The sequence below is a fragment of the Dermacentor variabilis genome, chromosome 1 (genome assembly GCF_050947875.1).
Source record: "Dermacentor variabilis isolate Ectoservices chromosome 1, ASM5094787v1, whole genome shotgun sequence".
Lineage (NCBI taxonomy): Eukaryota > Metazoa > Arthropoda > Arachnida > Ixodida > Ixodidae > Dermacentor > Dermacentor variabilis.
Genome location: NC_134568.1, coordinates 235,400,365 through 235,417,002, shown reverse-complemented (window position 1 = coordinate 235,417,002; position 16,638 = coordinate 235,400,365). Strand labels below are relative to the sequence as shown.

Below are 16,638 nucleotides of genomic sequence, written 5' to 3'. Positions count from 1 at the left end.
AATGCCCAAATGACCCGAGATTACTCTAGTGACCTTATACATTGATACTCTTTTAGTATCTCATTGATGCATCTGCCAGTTTGACCAACACATGTTCTTGCACACAAAAGTGGAATGGCATAGACAAAGTTATGAGTGCCGGTTACAAATTGCAAAATTAGAGGAAAAGTTCGTAAGCAAGTCATCAGTGTCGCTATCTGAAAAAAAAAATGATTCCTTGGTTTATAATTGTAAGTATTGCATTGTATGTCTGGACCAAGCCTTGGACATGTGTACAGTTCATCGACATGCACCAGTGAATGGTCTTTTTTGCTCTCTTGTTTGTTTGCGCTTGTTTGGTATATACTTATTGATGCGTGTGAAAATAAAATCTATAGTTGAAAGTAGCACTGGTGCTGTGTATCTGCTTCTTTCTACGTCCTCATTCATTTGCACTTACACATTTCATCATGGAATCAAACCAACTAGCCTGCCAACATGTTTTAAGGCTTGGTAGGAACTGAGGACTATTCTGAATAAGTCTGCTGAAGGGAAGCTGTGGTTGCTATACATGAGCGCTAGTTCTTGAGCAAACACAGGGGTCAGAGGTGTTTGATTTTGGCAAAACAATTTATTATTTGGCCACTTGCATGATGTATCAATCATTTTAAAACAATGTGCAGTGCTTTAGTATTACACTTTTCTCCTTGAACAAACTCAACATTTTCCATGGCTCCAGATGTGCTATTCCAAATTTCTTTTTTTCATTACTGTCATTGCCATGGCATACCACGATAACTAAAAGTAGTTGTTTCTCATTTATGCGCTCCTCAGTTGACTGGACATCTATTTTGCAAACAGCATAATATGCATTTATATGTGCCTGTAAACAAGCCAAGTAAATAATGCCAACACACTTCATTTTTTACAACTAGCACTCTACACTTACTTTATATTTCAGCAACTTTAGAAATTCTAAATTTGATTCAGTATTTGGAGGTTGCTTTCCTCAAACATATGTAGATGCAGTAAGAAAATTTCATTATTTGAGCACCCCTACTTCTTTTCTGAAATGACACTATTAAATTATTTTAATCTCCATTGAGGGAGGGAGATAAAAAAAATAGGAGGGGCTGTTACATCACTTTTTGTGAAGTCAGACAATGCCATTTGGTCATGCAGCCCAAGCAACTTCTCCATCTTTGTAGGTGCTGTCAGAACACCCATGTATGTTTTCTGTTTCTATGCTACTGTGCACCAGCTTTGCGAGTCTGAGTGCATCACCTCTGTGGCCACAAAGCTCAGTATGAGCAACTGTGATGTATTTTAAGGTTACCTTATGAAGAAATGGAAACTACCCAGTTTTGCTGCACTTTGCATGCATAGTACTACGATACTGTGTAACTTGACAACAGATAGCTTCTTTTGTGTGCACAAAGAACTTGGAAGTGTGATAATTCCCACAATAATTTCATTATTTTTAGTATGCAATATTTTACCCAACTTTGTCATTGGCCATTGGTGTTTGCAGGTGTGCTACACATTTTAAATGTGGTACTATTAAAAAATAGGCTGAAACCTATTTATGGATGGTGCTGCATGTTAATTAAAAATTTTACCTGGTAAGAGGGAGTGCAGAACTTAAATCTGTTTATTGAAAAAATGTTTGAGTTCAACACAAGGTTTAGTAGATTTACATGGTAACAACTTTTGAATGGGGTGGGGACGTGGCCATAGCAATTGTTCTGTCTCTAAAGTGCTACCTAGACAAGAATAGATACATGGTAATTGAACAAGGATTCTCGCTGAAGCCATCGTTTTGACAAAGGGACTTGTCTTCATAAGGCCAGCAACTGCTACAGATGAACAGGTCACTTTTGTGAGTATATATATAATGAAAGTTTACAAGAAGTTCCAGGCATGAAATAAGATGGAAATTATTTGCATTATGTTGGCTTATTTTGAGGAGATAACCTTATTTGGTATTTACAAAATGTCATTGTTAACACAAACTTAGCATTTGTAGCCATTTTCATGGCTACTATACTGAACTGTACCCCCTTCAGTCACGAATGATGGTATTCTGCCAGGACATTTTTCGAGCTTGCAGGTATGAATGTTTCAGGTGTCCAGAGTTCGAAAAAAAAAAATTCCCCTCTCTAGGAATATTATTTTGCAAAGTCAATCGCGTCCTCATATGGAGACATCGTGACTCAATACTTTCTATCACAAGTTCACTATGCCACTTTAAAGGAAGAAGGGGCATTATCTATTCAGGGTTGTGCGAGTGGTGCATCGACTGGTTGAAGAAGTGATCCTGAGCTGCGATGCACAGAAAAACATCGCATTTCCGGCAGTGGCCCCAGTTTCTACCACACACTTCTCATACTTGCTTTGCTAAGGAAACGGCAACTGGACTTGCTGGGGCCAGTGGTCCTTTGCATCCTACCTCACACAATCGCATCATGTTTAGAGCAAGGATGGTGACTCAAAATGAGCTATTCAGGTTGGACATTAAAAGAAAATGCTAAATTGCAGCACAGACAAAATTCTCAAATACAAAAACAGAAAACAGTCTGTACTGCTTCTGCAGGTCAACTTCGCCCAAACAAAATTCTGTTGTTCTGGGACCAAACTAGGAATCTCTCGTATCTGGACAACCATTCGAGGAAGCGACATAATTGCCAGACTGACGTTGTTCGTTTCATGGTCCGGAAATGTGAGCATTTACCACCTTCATGACGAAACAGTGCGTACGACGATTTGTGCATTTAAAAAATGCCACCACTTAAAACTAAAAGGAACACTGAAAAACACAGTTTAATTCTTCGACGGTGAACTAGATTGCCCAAGAAGTCCAAAAAGTGTCGGTGGTTTTAAGTTTTCGCACAGTGGCTATGGTTCGCCGGCGTGGTAAAAAAGATTGAGTGAGTCACAGTGTCTCCGAATGGAGACTCGGATGAAAACAGGATCAAAACTATTCAGTAATAGAACTATGAGTATTGTGCAACTGTTTTTCTTTAAAAGTAGCTCTTTCTTCACATAAAACAGGGTTTTTAACCGTTCTGAATGTTTGAGGCTGCTGCAAAAGAGAAATTTGAGCAGCGACAAACCAGAGCTTCCGTAAAACATGGAGTCGTCCGTCTTCAAACATCTTTTTCTCTAGTAGTGTTTCGTCGCTTCATCAGATGGCGTTCATTGCATTTATGTATGCTTCCCATATTATCCCCACCAGTGTGCAGTGTCACTCCTTCGCTTTTTGATGAAAAACGCAACATAGAAAGTCGTATCTTCATATGGAGACACCGTGACTGAAAGGGGTACCGTACCCATAACAGCCATGTAACCATGATTGGATGTAGTAGCGAACAGGAAATGGACGTTCAATGTGTAACTATTGATCAGTTTTGAAGGGCTTCGCAAGATAAGTCCAAGGAAAATGTGGCAGGAGAAGATGAAATAACAGTTGATTTGATAAAACATGGAGGAGATATTGCACTGGAATCTTGCAGTCCTTTATTCACAATGCCTAACAACGCTAAGCATACCAGACTTTAAAGAATGCGAGCATAATTACAAGAATGGAGGTGTTTAAGAATTGGAAGAACTACAGACCCATTTCTTTAGTCTCAGTATTGTACAAGATATTCACTATCAAATAGAATAAGGGATACACTTGACCACAATATTCCATGATGGATCTCATCCAATAAGACATTTGAGACCGTAGCCAACCTCTCTGTATGACCTTTGAAAAGTACATATTTGGTTCAAGAGACAATAGTGGTCATGGAGGCATTGCAAAGAAGTAGAAGCATACATGTATGCCTTATTGCAGTAGCGTAAAGTCACGCTTTCTCAGTGCATAGTTTTAGGCAGGCACCCTGAACAAAGCTTATGGAAAACTTTTGAAGACATTATTGCCATCCATAAATATTCTGAAAATTGTGTCGGCATGCCTCCACTATCGCTACACAGCTGTAAAATCATGCATCTATTCAGCCTGTGATTTCGTTCTCTTAACAATCATATTGTACGTCATCATCTGTTTTTTTCTGCACCCAATTGTACATCCAGTATATATTGATATCAACATGCAATAAATATTGGTTCTAGTCAGCACAGTGTTGGATCTCCTCTCATTGTCCTGTTTTTAGCACTGTTCCCTTCAAGAGCTTTATTAATATTTTACCTTCAGGTACCACATACAAATAATAGGAAACATGGAACAGCAATGCAAAACTTTTTACATCAGTGATTTCTTTGAGCAGTGTTAAGGTTGACAATTTTGCCTCCTTCAGGGACTCCGTTGAATAAACTTCCTCTAAGCATCTGCCATCCTGGTGTCCTTTCACTACAAGATTTCGAAGGTTATGGTCAGATACAGACAAAGGAAACTCTGTTTGGGTCTTGGGTGCAGTAGTAAATTTCTTAGCATGACTGTGAAAAATTTACGAGGTGCCCAGCATAACCAATATAATCCTGACAAAAGTGTATGGGAGGCTATGCTTGTAGTATATGATGTCTAACAATGCTGCAAGGCAGTGCAAATGCCATAGACATGCATGCATCTTTGTGACATGCACTGCTGTGTCTTAACACCTTCAAAACAGTTTCACAAACTTTTTTTTAGCAATACCCGACTCAACGTTGCTAAATTTTCTAAAAGCCATACTTCTACGTACATATACCACTGCTCACAATGCTTTTGTCACCAGTTGCAAAATGATGCATTCAGCTGCAAGTCGTCGTTGCATACCATAACGCCATATGAGACCTTTCATTTGCATTTAAAGCAGATGGTATAGAAATAAAAAACAAGTGCAGAGATCATGTATCTCTTTGCATAGTATGTAAATGTAATGATTCAGGAAAGCTTTGCTTATAGTGTATTGCAACAAAGGCAATGGATTTGCTGCAATTTAGCACCTAATAGACCAATCTCACCATGCCTAGCACGCAGATGCATGCTTTTTTCCTGCCATGTTACTTGTAGTTCTTAGGAGAATTTGGAACACGGTGGGAAGGCACTGCGTAATAGTTATAGAGTTTGCATATTCACCAACATGAGTTTTGTGGAAGCAGTGGTGGTGGTCAGAGTGCATATTCAGCGACTACACTTCTGGCCAAGTTGAGGGGCTGGAGACGTGAAAGTTCATTATCTCAATGTGAATGGCATGTGTTTCAAAGCTTGCATCTGTTAACATGCACCAGCTATGTGAAGCAGATTCTTTTCTGTTTGCGGCAGAAAATACTCAAGGAAGTATATAAAGGAAGAAAAAAAAAGTTGCTCTCCAATGACGTTTTGCATTAATATCCAAGCTTGACAATCCCAAATTACGACACCTTGCATATAAATGGTGGTGGTCATGTGTTTACATTTCAGCAGTGACTCGACCAAGGATATAATCTGCATGCATGTTTAAATATAAGGACATGCATTGAAATTTACTTAATGATGTTTATTTGCTTGAAGAAAATGCTTTTGCAATGGTTAATATCACATACACTATGAGGAACTTGGAAGCAGTAAGCTTTGAATGGAATAAGGAAAGCAGAAACTTCAAACGAGATGGATAGAGAGACAGACACAGGACTCTCTTTCTGTCCCGTTTGAAGTTTGCACTTTCCGCTATTAGACTGATATGAACCAACTAGCCCAGCAAAGGATTTTCTTAAATGGTAAGCTTTATGGCTTATTTGACTTGCTGTTTTCAAGCACTCTAATAGTTGTACGAAGCAACAAAGTTGGGTTGCACGATTTTTGTTACAAGGTGCTTGTTGGCACGTTTTCTTGATTCATTAAAGGACCTTAAAGATGAGCAATAATGCTTAAAAGTGACCAGTTGAATGCAAGGTTGTGAAGCGTTGGTTATGCTTTCTATTGCATTTTTCTTTTCCTGCAGAAAGTATAGAAATGCTTGGGTGAACTGTTATTTTTCTTGAATATATGAGCGTGAGGTTAATTCTTTGTTGAGCCCGAGTGGTTACAATCTGCTTATGTCACAACACGCATTCACTAATACGCAACTGTAGCCCTGCAGTTAAAGTGCTGTCTATCAACAATGCCAGGAGTTCAAGAAAGCAATGTTATCTAACCATCTAAATGAATGGGTAGATTTTTGATGGTCAGGGATGTGGCTAGGACTATTGTATAGCAGATGAGCGCAGGTATACAGACCGAGCAATGCATGTTTGTTCTTGTTTACAATGGCCAAGCCTGGCCGTGTGAGCAGCACTTCATACTGAATGCTCATTTGTCCGTTATATTTATCTGGTATTGCTGCATGTCTTCAAAGCCTCTCTTACTTCTAAGACTTCACTGCACATGATTGATCCTTTCATTTGTTCACATCTTTGTGCCTTTCACAGCATCGTCGTGTCCATTGTGGTGAAAATGCACGATTGCCACGTTCCATTTGCCTAAGTTTTACAAGCTGCACTAGCAGCCACAGCAGTTTTTCACGAAATCAAACCAACAAAAAAATTTTACTTGCTTTTCTGTCAGGCTAATTTCCTATAGTCCTTAAACATGTGCTCCTGTGGCAAGCTGTTGTCTTTTTGAAAGAAATAAAGACTTAGAGAATTTTGTTCCTTTGCATTTCATTGCAGCATACAGGGACGCAACAGTTTATTCCTTTACTATAATGTCACAATGCTTCAACAAAAAAAACTGTTGCCTATGATCAAAAAGACTCGGTGGATTACACATTTTATATGCTCTCTGTTCGCAACTCAGCTGTAGTGCAATTACCAGCATGCACCACAGCTGTGGTGGTGTAGAAAAAAATGAGACCAGTCTACTTTGCCTTTTATAATTTCAGGAAGGGCATTCCATCTGTCTCACCCCATTTCTTTTTATTAATAAATTATGTCGAGTAGGTTTTGCAAATGAACCATCTTTTTCCAGGGGTACATTATGTGACTGCTTGTATTATAGGATTATTTTTCTTCAAGCTTTCACAGGGACCAAGTTGCAAAGGTAGCATATATTATATATAATATTGCCAGCCCCAGTGATAGCAGTTCAGTAGCATCCGCACTTAGATGAAAGGTAAAACTAGTAAATTAAATAAGTGGTTGGAAAATACAGCACCTGATAAAATATCTGGCTAAATGCGAGGTGTGCACCTGTGCTTTTGTCCACACATCCAAATCACATAAGGTACACTATTGGACATGCTTCACTGTGGAGCTGCTAACCAACAAGACACGAGTGTGATTGACCATGTATGAACAAAGTAGGGTAGTTCTGATCCAATTCTCATATGTAAAAGACAAATCAAGTAACAAGGAAGTTCCTTATATAGTTAAATATCGTGAACATGGTTCAGAACAGTAGATGTGTGGTAGGACTAATGAGGGCTAACCAACAGCAAACCAAACAAAACATAAAGTACAAAACTGGAATGTAGAGTGCAAGTTGCACAGACGTGCACTATGAACTGCAACAACTGCTGCAAGGTATAGGTTGTGCAAAAGAAAAGGAGATACCTGAGGCTTGTGCTCAAGTTGAAGGGGTCAGGAATGCCGATCCACCAGCTACACGATCATCCAGCTTGGCAACAACCAGCAGAGCCAGCAAGTGAAAGGGCAAAAGTATGCAGAAGCATGCTTTTCTCTAAATCAGATTACTGTTTAATTGATGTCAAAAGCATGACTTTAATTGTGCACAGCAGTAGTGATCAGGCTAGGCTAGCGTGCAGTTGGCACGCATGTTTCAAACATGCCAGAGTGCATCGCAAACCAAATTTCGCCATGCAGTCTGGCATGTTGCCATGCATGAGCAACACACCTGAGAACTTTCTTCGACATTTCACTTGTTTAGCTTCTTCCTCAATTTCTTAAAACATTGATGACTACTGTGGCACATATTTCAACACAGTGGCATAGCCAAAATTTTTTTTATAGGGAGAGCAGGTGGACGGGCTGCACCAACATGACTGCGGACGGAAAGGGAGCTGGGCAGATCCCATATAGATAGAAATTTTGTATGTGTGTGTGTGTGTGTGTGCACGGGGGGGGGAGTGAGGGCTTGTGCCCAGTTTGTTACCCACTGGCTTCGCCACTGCTTCCAGATAGTCCATGAAGACTTTGTCCCAAAATGTGGACATATCAGATAAATTGCACAAACCTGGATTCTGTATTTCTTTAGCCGAGGGGAACAAATGCCTTTTCTTATGGGATTGTACAAAAATACTGAAGCGGCCTGTATGAACTTGAGGCAGCCTTCTTTTTACTATATGAAAAAACAGACTACAAAGCCAGAGAAAGCACAGGGGAAATTGTGTTTCATTGAAATGTAGAAATAAAGGAAATGAAAGTGGATGAAAAGGTGGGAGCTGAACCACATTATACGTACTGTGCTATACCAGTTAAGCTGTCATGAGGGCCCTTCCTTGTTCACTTTCTTATGTATTTGTGTACACATACAAAAAGAGCACTAGTAGTGCTAGCCAGGACCACTCGTAGCCAACAACAGCACATGTGGAACATCCCTTTTTAAGAACAGGAGTCACATAGTAAATCAGCTTTGCAGCAAGCAAGTGGTCAAAGGTATTTTCTTTGGCTCCCTTGATGCCATGAGGGAGCATTTAAGGGCTTGTTGTCCAGTTGCCTAATCCTGAAGTCATACAATTTGACATCATCAGTTAGAGATGTTCCACATCCCCTGACATGGCCGAGAGAAGCAGTGCTGGCCAACCCTCCCAGGACTACCCCTTACACATACACAGATAGCCAAGTAAATGGGAGGACGACCACATCAGTAGCTTAATTGGCAATGCACGGCATGCTTAATGCACAGTATGGGGGTTCGGCTCCCACCTTCAGCAAGTTGTCTTTCTATCAACTTTCACTTCCTCTTTACTTATTATTTCTACATTATGATTTCCCCTACATATTGTCCAGCTTCACTGTCTGCTTCCTTCACAACATAGTAAATAACAGAAAATTGGGTCCATCAATTTCCTTTATTCTTTGTGCCTCGTTCTCTACTGCTGCTGATAGTTTACAAAATCTCCTTCACAATCTGTCCTTGTGTGAAGAGAAATTCAATCACCGGACAACACCCTGTTTGTGAAAAGTCCAAAGTGATCGACAACTTCTTCGGTTTGGTGCTGAAAAAGATTTGAGAAAAAATACTCAGTAGTCATCCAAAACATATTTTTACACAATGCCTTAAAAAGTTTTTATTAGACAAGAGGATCATGCTAAGGGATAAAACTTATCAGAATTTTGTTATACAGATCAAGAGATTACTTTAACTGTGAGGTTTTGACATGTAACTTCACTGTGGTTTACATCGTAGGTTCTAGTTTATTTTGACCACCGGAGATTCCTTAAAGTGCGCCCAAAGCTCAAATGCAAGTGTTTTTACGTTTCACCCCCATCAAACTGTGGCTGTTAGAGCCGGGAATCAAACCACTGAGCTTGTGCTCAGCAGGGCACTATAGACACTGAGCTGCTGCAACGGATGCCAAGGGATGACTGAAACAAGGCTTGCGAAATTCCACAAGGTGAAGAAAGACTCACGGGATGAAAAATTGGCATTTTCTTGATTGGCATGAGCCTAGAAACTTACACATTTGCGTACACCCACCTACCAGTATAGTGTCTTTACATTTCACATCTACGTAGTGCAGGTTCTACAATGACAAATTCCTGATTCGAGCTCAAGAATAGCGCGAAAATAAAATCCAAGAGAAGGACAGGACACAAAGCTTGATTCCTACAATGAATCTACGTCGTATTTCCATACAAGTTGCGAAGAATGTTCGTGCAAGCATGGTGCCTCAGATAACAGCGTAAGAAACAACAATGCTAGTATACATATCAGTTTAGGAAACAAGCTGCACCGCATTCTGGCTTCAAGACAAACTTAATTTGAGAGCAAGATTGAGCCTGAGTAGAACACGTTCCTATATACTGGTTTTCATAGTTTAGATTAGGGTTTCTCAACATGTGCATTTTGAAGTGTTGCGAGCAGGCGCAGAATGTAGATGCTGTAGCCTTCTTTGGGCTTTCTAGCAGGTTCTCAAGCAAGTCGTGATTCACAATCGAGCCGAGAAATCCGTGATTAGGGAAACCGTACAGTAGAAGAAGAGTAGAGGTAAACGCTGCATTGAGTGCCATAAAAATTTGCGACAGCTCACTTACTCGCACATTATGCAAAGCCCCACGAAAGATGGAAAAAAAAAAGGAAAAGTCTTCACGATCAACGTACTCAAGTAAGCGACAGCAACAAACGTTTAGAAATATTTTAAACCTTTCTGTCATAAGAGAAGAAAGTGCCGCCAAGCTGAAGACACTCACGAGCTCCATTTACAACAAATTCAGCAAACAAGAGCAACAGCACTGAAAAACTGAACAGTAAGCTGCACAAAACCACGTTATGAACCATAACAGGCACTGCAAGGTATAAGGAAATGAGTTGCTTTAGGCGTGGGCCCAAGTGTCGCTCATGATCGCAAGCTCAGGCACATTTCGGTTGTCCCAGCACAACTAACTAGCATATTTTGCTACACAATACACTAAGGAACCATAAATTTATGTTTTAACTAAGATCAAAAGTGGAAGCAGCGCGCGCAAACTGTAGCAAAATTGTTAACTGGAACACGCCATACTTGTTTAAACGTCACAATCACGTGGTCAAAAATGTGACATCACTTCCGTGCATGGCAGTAGCGTTTTGGTATGGCATTTCGCCTCTACTACGCGTGTCACCAGTCACCGCCTTTTTTTAAAAACCCATATGGGTCTCAAGAATTTTCCTTTTCGTGTACCCTCCTTGATCTTGCGGGTTTCTACAGAACTGATTTGCCAATAATTGGGGTTAGGAGCAGGCAAATGGTCAACGACCCTGACTTTGACCGCCTCGATGCCTTTGTTTAGCAAACAAGAGTTTATTGGCTACTAGCCTGCTTCTAAGGTTACATGCAATTAAAATAATTTACATTTACTAACACATGCAGGATCGTCCTAACACCGTATGCTTCCATGAACTCATGCACTGCCCAAGATCATAACACACGAAAAGCACAGTTCACGTTAGCAGGCCTTGCAAAGCATGCCAAGATGCACACCTTGAAATTTATTTGAATTGTTTGAGTGCTCCCTAATATGGTCATTTCATGGGACATTAAAGGAAAATACAAAGCAGACTACTAAGTAGTAGTGGACTATAGTACTATTTGCAAGCGTGCTAAATTCTTACGCCTCAAGTTTCTGTTCCACCTCCTTAATGGGGGCTACAAATTACACAGTGGTGCATATGTATCTTTCTCTGAACAGCGAAACACTAGAACTAAACACCTTAAACATTTAATTGAATACAGGTTCCACACAGACACATTCAGGTATTTTTTCTTTCCTCAGACAATCAGTGATTAGAATTCATTGCCTAGTGATATAATTTGTTCACCTGACGATTTCCTTCCTATGCTGGAAAAATAGGTCTGAGTACGCATCTTAACTTATAAGTATCGCCTACAGACACTGCAATATGTTTGTAATTGGTTTGGTGTACTTTTTTTGTTGTTTGCCTTATGCTTCTGCATTTTTGTTCATTAACCTTTAAGGGCTGACTCAGGAAGGTCACACCCTCTTATTGTATTGCTCAACTACATCTTCTCGTAAACTACAATATTAACAAGTGTATAAGTTTGCCATTCATATTTTGATGCAATGTATTTTCCCATGTCCTGCAACAGCCTCGAAATGGAGGCTAGCAGTATGTATGAAATAAATAAATAGATGCGGCCTATTAAAGTAGCATTCCATAAACCTCACAGTGCTTGTTTCGTGCCAACAAGACTTAGTTTACGAGGAAATTGCGTCTGAAGGGTCCGCATACCTAGAGAGGAATTCAAATCACCTGCTCCTGAGCAGGGAGTGGCGACGTTGCATACGCCACGACTGCCCTTTGCTTTCATCGGTGAGTAAAACAGCGCCCTACAAATGGCGCTACAGCTTTCTACGAAAAATGCGTACGTGCGGCCATGGAGCAACCGACCCAAGACAGAACATTGGATTCACCACTGCAGCTGCTCTTGGTCAAGTGGCATGGGCTGTTCAGACATACCACGACATCACATGAACATAAAATTCTCTGCGACTTGAAGTTTGTGCAAGTTTCGCGAGCCAGAAAAGCCAGCTCAGCACTACATAATAACTACTGAAACACAAAAGCGTGGGCGATGCTTTCAAGGGTAACCTCAATAGGTTCTTTTTTCTAAAAATCAAATAGAACTAGACAAGAAGCATTTTCTTTCATGTTATAATGCAATGCAGCGATATTTTTATTACTAGTAGATGAGTTCCAGTGACAGAATTTTAATGAGGAGTGCCTTCATCATCTGGCTAGTACTTGAATGTCTAAGGGAGTGTCTAATTGTGTCCTGCATTTACTTCAGTTTCTCAATTACAAAAGCTCTATTCGCAGTAATATTATTACAATATCATCGAGCAATGCTCAAAAGACGGGCCGCCACGAGAACGAAGATGACGTCGCAGCTCTTAGTGCGAGCGAGGGTCGGCCTGGCTGCCTGGCTCCAGTGTAAATAACCTGTAAATAGCCCCTTTCGTCTGTCTTTTCACACGTAACATTCTGGTGGAGGTGCGGGGTACTTCAGAAGCCGCCGCCTTCTCTCGTCTCGTCACTCTTCTAACCTCACCACCCATTCTCGCCCACTTCGACCCTGATGCCCCTACAGAATTGCGTACAGATGCCAGCAGTCATGGCGTAGGTACCGTCTTAGCCCAGCGTCAGCGTGGACAGGATCGCGTTATTACTTATGCGAGCCACTTCCTAGCACAATCGGAGCACAACTATTCCATTACGGAATGAGAATGCCTTGCTGTCGTCTGGGCAGTTGCGAATATCTGTCCTTACCTTTACAGTCGCCCTTTTTCCGTAGTCACTGACCATCATGCTCTCTGCTAGCTTTCATCACTAAAAGACCCTACAGGCCAGCTTGGTCGATGGGCTTTGAGGCTACAAGAATTTTCATATTCCATGGTGTACAAGTCTGGCCGCCTGCACCAAGACGCTGACTGCTTGTCGTGTTACCTGTTGACAACTTTGACTCCTCCAATATTGCCAGTGCTTCTTGTGTATTCTCTGTATCACAGCTGCTTCATTTCGCCGACGAGCAACATCATGACGGCTACATCAGAGCACTCATAGACCATTTTGAACATTCTCCAGCCGATGCTGCTCTACGCCTCTTCGTCCTCCGTAACCTTCACCTGGACGGCTCTGAGTTTCTACTTGTAATACCTAAACACCTCCGCTCCACTGTTCTAGAAGAGCTTCACGACGCACCAACGGCAGCACACCTTGCCGTATCTCGAACCTATGACCGTGTACGTCGCCGTATTTTTTGGACGGGCCTTGCCCGTTCTGTACGATGTTGTGTCCCCACTTGTGAACTTTGCCAACGACATAAGAAGCCTTCCCAGCTCCCCACCGGTTACCTGCAGCCGCTCGACATCCCTACCAAGACCTTCCATCGTGCCGGCTTAGACCTTCTCAGCCCATTTCCGGAATCCGGAATCTACATCAGGCAACAAGTGGGCTGCAGTCGCAGCGTACTGCAAAACAGTGCAGTTTGCGGCTTTGAAGCTGGTCGGGGCACAGCATGGCATTGGCGTGTTCAATAAGAGCATCAACCTTTTAAAAGGCGGGAGCTGACGCATACGCTTTCCATTCCGCGTTGTGGTACTTGTTAAGTCGTCAGTCCTCACATCACTGGCAACTGCGCTTTCCATGCTCATATGTTGACATTTCTCATGGAATTGTCATTCTTCTGCCTGTCCGTGTAGAGGTTAAGATGTCCTCTTTGCCACATTAGGGCGAGAAAATTGTTTAATAAATCAAGATTAACATAAAATACATGTTTTCTTTAGATTGTTGCTCTGGGTGATCTAGTGCCTCACTTGAAACAATTTTTGTGTTTCCATCGCTATGAATGTTCGCACTCATGCAAAAAAAAAAAGACCCATTCTGTCACGCCAAAAATGTGTGCAACAGTGTACAACATTTATCGACGTGAAAGCAAATAATTTTGCTAGTGGCTCTCATACCACGAGACAAGGGTGTATGAAAAATCATGCCAACCATTTTGCATTGTGCTGTGGGTTGGTCTATGAGATACCTCTCGGCTGTGGCAAGTTCTATGTAGACCAAACGGCCCAATGCCTAAATGACTATTTGAGGGAGCATTCAAACAATTTAAATAAACCGGATGGTGCAGCGCACATTGCAAGGCCTGCTCATGTGAGCCGTGCTTTCCAACATTGTGATCCTGGGCAGAAGTAGCAACAAAACAGCACATGAACTCGCGAAGGAATATTTTATCAGAGAGATGGTGCACATGTCAGTAGCACTTCAATTGCCTTAATTCCCCAGAAGTGCACTTGTTTAATGCCGATTTGTAGCATTACTAGACAAACTAGCACTGTCACAACATTCGCCTCTTGCATGTGCACAAAATTTGTACCCTATCTTCCATCCTTTGAATCATTAAGTCAGTTGGTAGTTCGCACTTTCATGCGTCCTTCTTCTATAAATATCTTTTTGCGCACAAAAAAAAAGATGCGTCGCAGATTTCACCAACTTGCCCAAGACGAAGTCCTAGTCAGTTTCAAAAATTTCCTTCAGAGATTTTCTTGTTGTGATGAGAATTTCTGTCAATGCATGGCACTCTGTTCGTACAAAGGGACAGGTGGTTGACAACTTCACTGAAGATGGGAGAAAAGAAAGGTTATAGAGGCAGAGATTGTAACATTATCACCCAGATATGTTCCCTAACGCAATGCCTAAAGAGTTTTTTTTTTTTGTTGGACAAAAGGATCAGGGTAAAGCTCAAGACCTATGAGCATTCTATTGCACAGACAAAAGGATTAACCAAACAAGCCCTGTGGAGTGCAGCAAGGTCAAGGAAGATTCATACAATGGAAACTGCATTTGCTTGAGAGCGGCATGCATGGACCTGCAAGCCCACACTGGTCATATTAGCATGCATTTCACATGTATAACAAAATGCAGGTTCCTGCAATGAAGCTACGTCATGTCTACAAACAAGTTGCGAGGAACATTTGCGCAAACCTGGTACCTCGCACAGCGCCATCATAAGAAGCAATACTAAATAGCAGCTTAGCAAACTAGCTGGAAGAAATTTAAGAAAATTTCTCGGTCTTCAAGACAGCCAAACTTTACAACAAAATTGAACCAAAGTAGAGCTATGAGTGGCTGGGCCACCTTTTGCAATATTTGTCTTCATAGTTTACATTCAGGTTGCTCAACATGTGCCTTTTGAACTGTAACGAGCAGGTGCACAAGCAAGTCGCGATTCGCTAGCCACCAAAATCCGAGGTAAACAGGGAAACAGCATGAAGATGCAAGACAAGAAACAGTAGAGGTAAATGCGACATTGCCGTAAAAAAATTGCAACAGCACTTACTCGGGCAATATATGCAACAGCAATCCTACGAAGGATGAAGAAGAAACTTTAATAGAGAATGGTCCGGCAGTTTTTGTCAGGTGGCGGCTCGAAGTCCTTGAACTCGAGCGGCACCTTCGGCTTGCCGGATGGCCCAGAGCTGCGGTCTGCCAACTCTGAACTTTTGAGAGTCGTCTCCCAGCGGCGGCAACGCCGATGGAGAAGGTCCCCGGCGGCCCTCGAAGCCGGGGCGGCGCCGGGAAGAAGCGAGCTCGAGGCTTCCCGCACTCTGGCTGCAGCGACAAGAGTTTAGAACGCGTTTAAACGTTTTTACCATAAGAGAAAAAAGTTCTGCCATACTGAAAGCCAACATGTGCCCCATTCACAACAGCAAATTCAACAAACAAGAGCACTGAAAAACGTAACAGGAGCTACATAAGACCACACTACCAACCATCAACGCGCTGCAAGGCATAAGGAAACGAGCTGCTCCAGCGTTGCGTCCAAGTGTCGCTCGTGAACGCAAGTTCGAACACCATCCGATTCTTCCAGCGCAACTAGAACAACATTATAGCACACAATACAGTAAGAAACCGTAAAATTGTGTCTTAGCTAAGCTGAAAAGCTGAAGCAGCTCCAGCAGCGCGCGCAAAACTATAAACCGGAACACGTCATACTTGTTTAAACAACGTCATCATAACTCTCACGTCACTTCCGTGCGTGGCAGCAGCGTTTTAGTATGGCATTTCGCTACTACCACGTGCGTGTCAGCAGCTTACGCCGTACAAAAATCCCTCACGTGACCTGATCGTTTAGGGACTTTTGAGAAGGCGCGATGTTGGCGCCAAGTGATGCCGTGGCGCCATGTGGCGCGTTCAATCACGAGACGTTCATGTGAGGGATCGCCAGTCGTTTGTGCGTAGGCACGAGTAGGAGCGGCCGCGAGAGAGAACATTTGGGGGCTTTTGCTCCTTGAATTTATGACCCTGTCTAGGTACTACGCAGGAGGTTTCTTAGCGCGTGTTGTAAGCTTGTGTCCCTAGGCGTGCCGGCAAGCGGAGTGGGGTCGAGGGTATACAAAGTAGGTGAAGCAGCCAGCTAAGTCGTGGCGGATCGTAGCTTTCTCGCGCGTTACGCCGATGTACACTTTGTAAATCGTTTTAGCAGTGCCGTATTACGGTACGGTAAGTGCGGTATACGGTACGGTATTACCGTT

General features: G+C 42.0%; 1 long non-coding RNA gene across 1 annotated transcript; it reads right to left on the bottom strand.

Annotated features, from left to right (window-relative positions):
* Positions 1-15,473: 15,473 nt before the first annotated feature.
* Positions 15,474-16,207, bottom strand: LOC142559772 (uncharacterized). The gene is made up of 2 exons (XR_012823245.1): positions 15,877-16,207; positions 15,474-15,715 (listed from the first exon to the last, which is right to left on the bottom strand). It is a non-coding gene; the product is annotated as an uncharacterized LOC142559772 (long non-coding RNA).
* Positions 16,208-16,638: the final 431 nt, after the last annotated feature.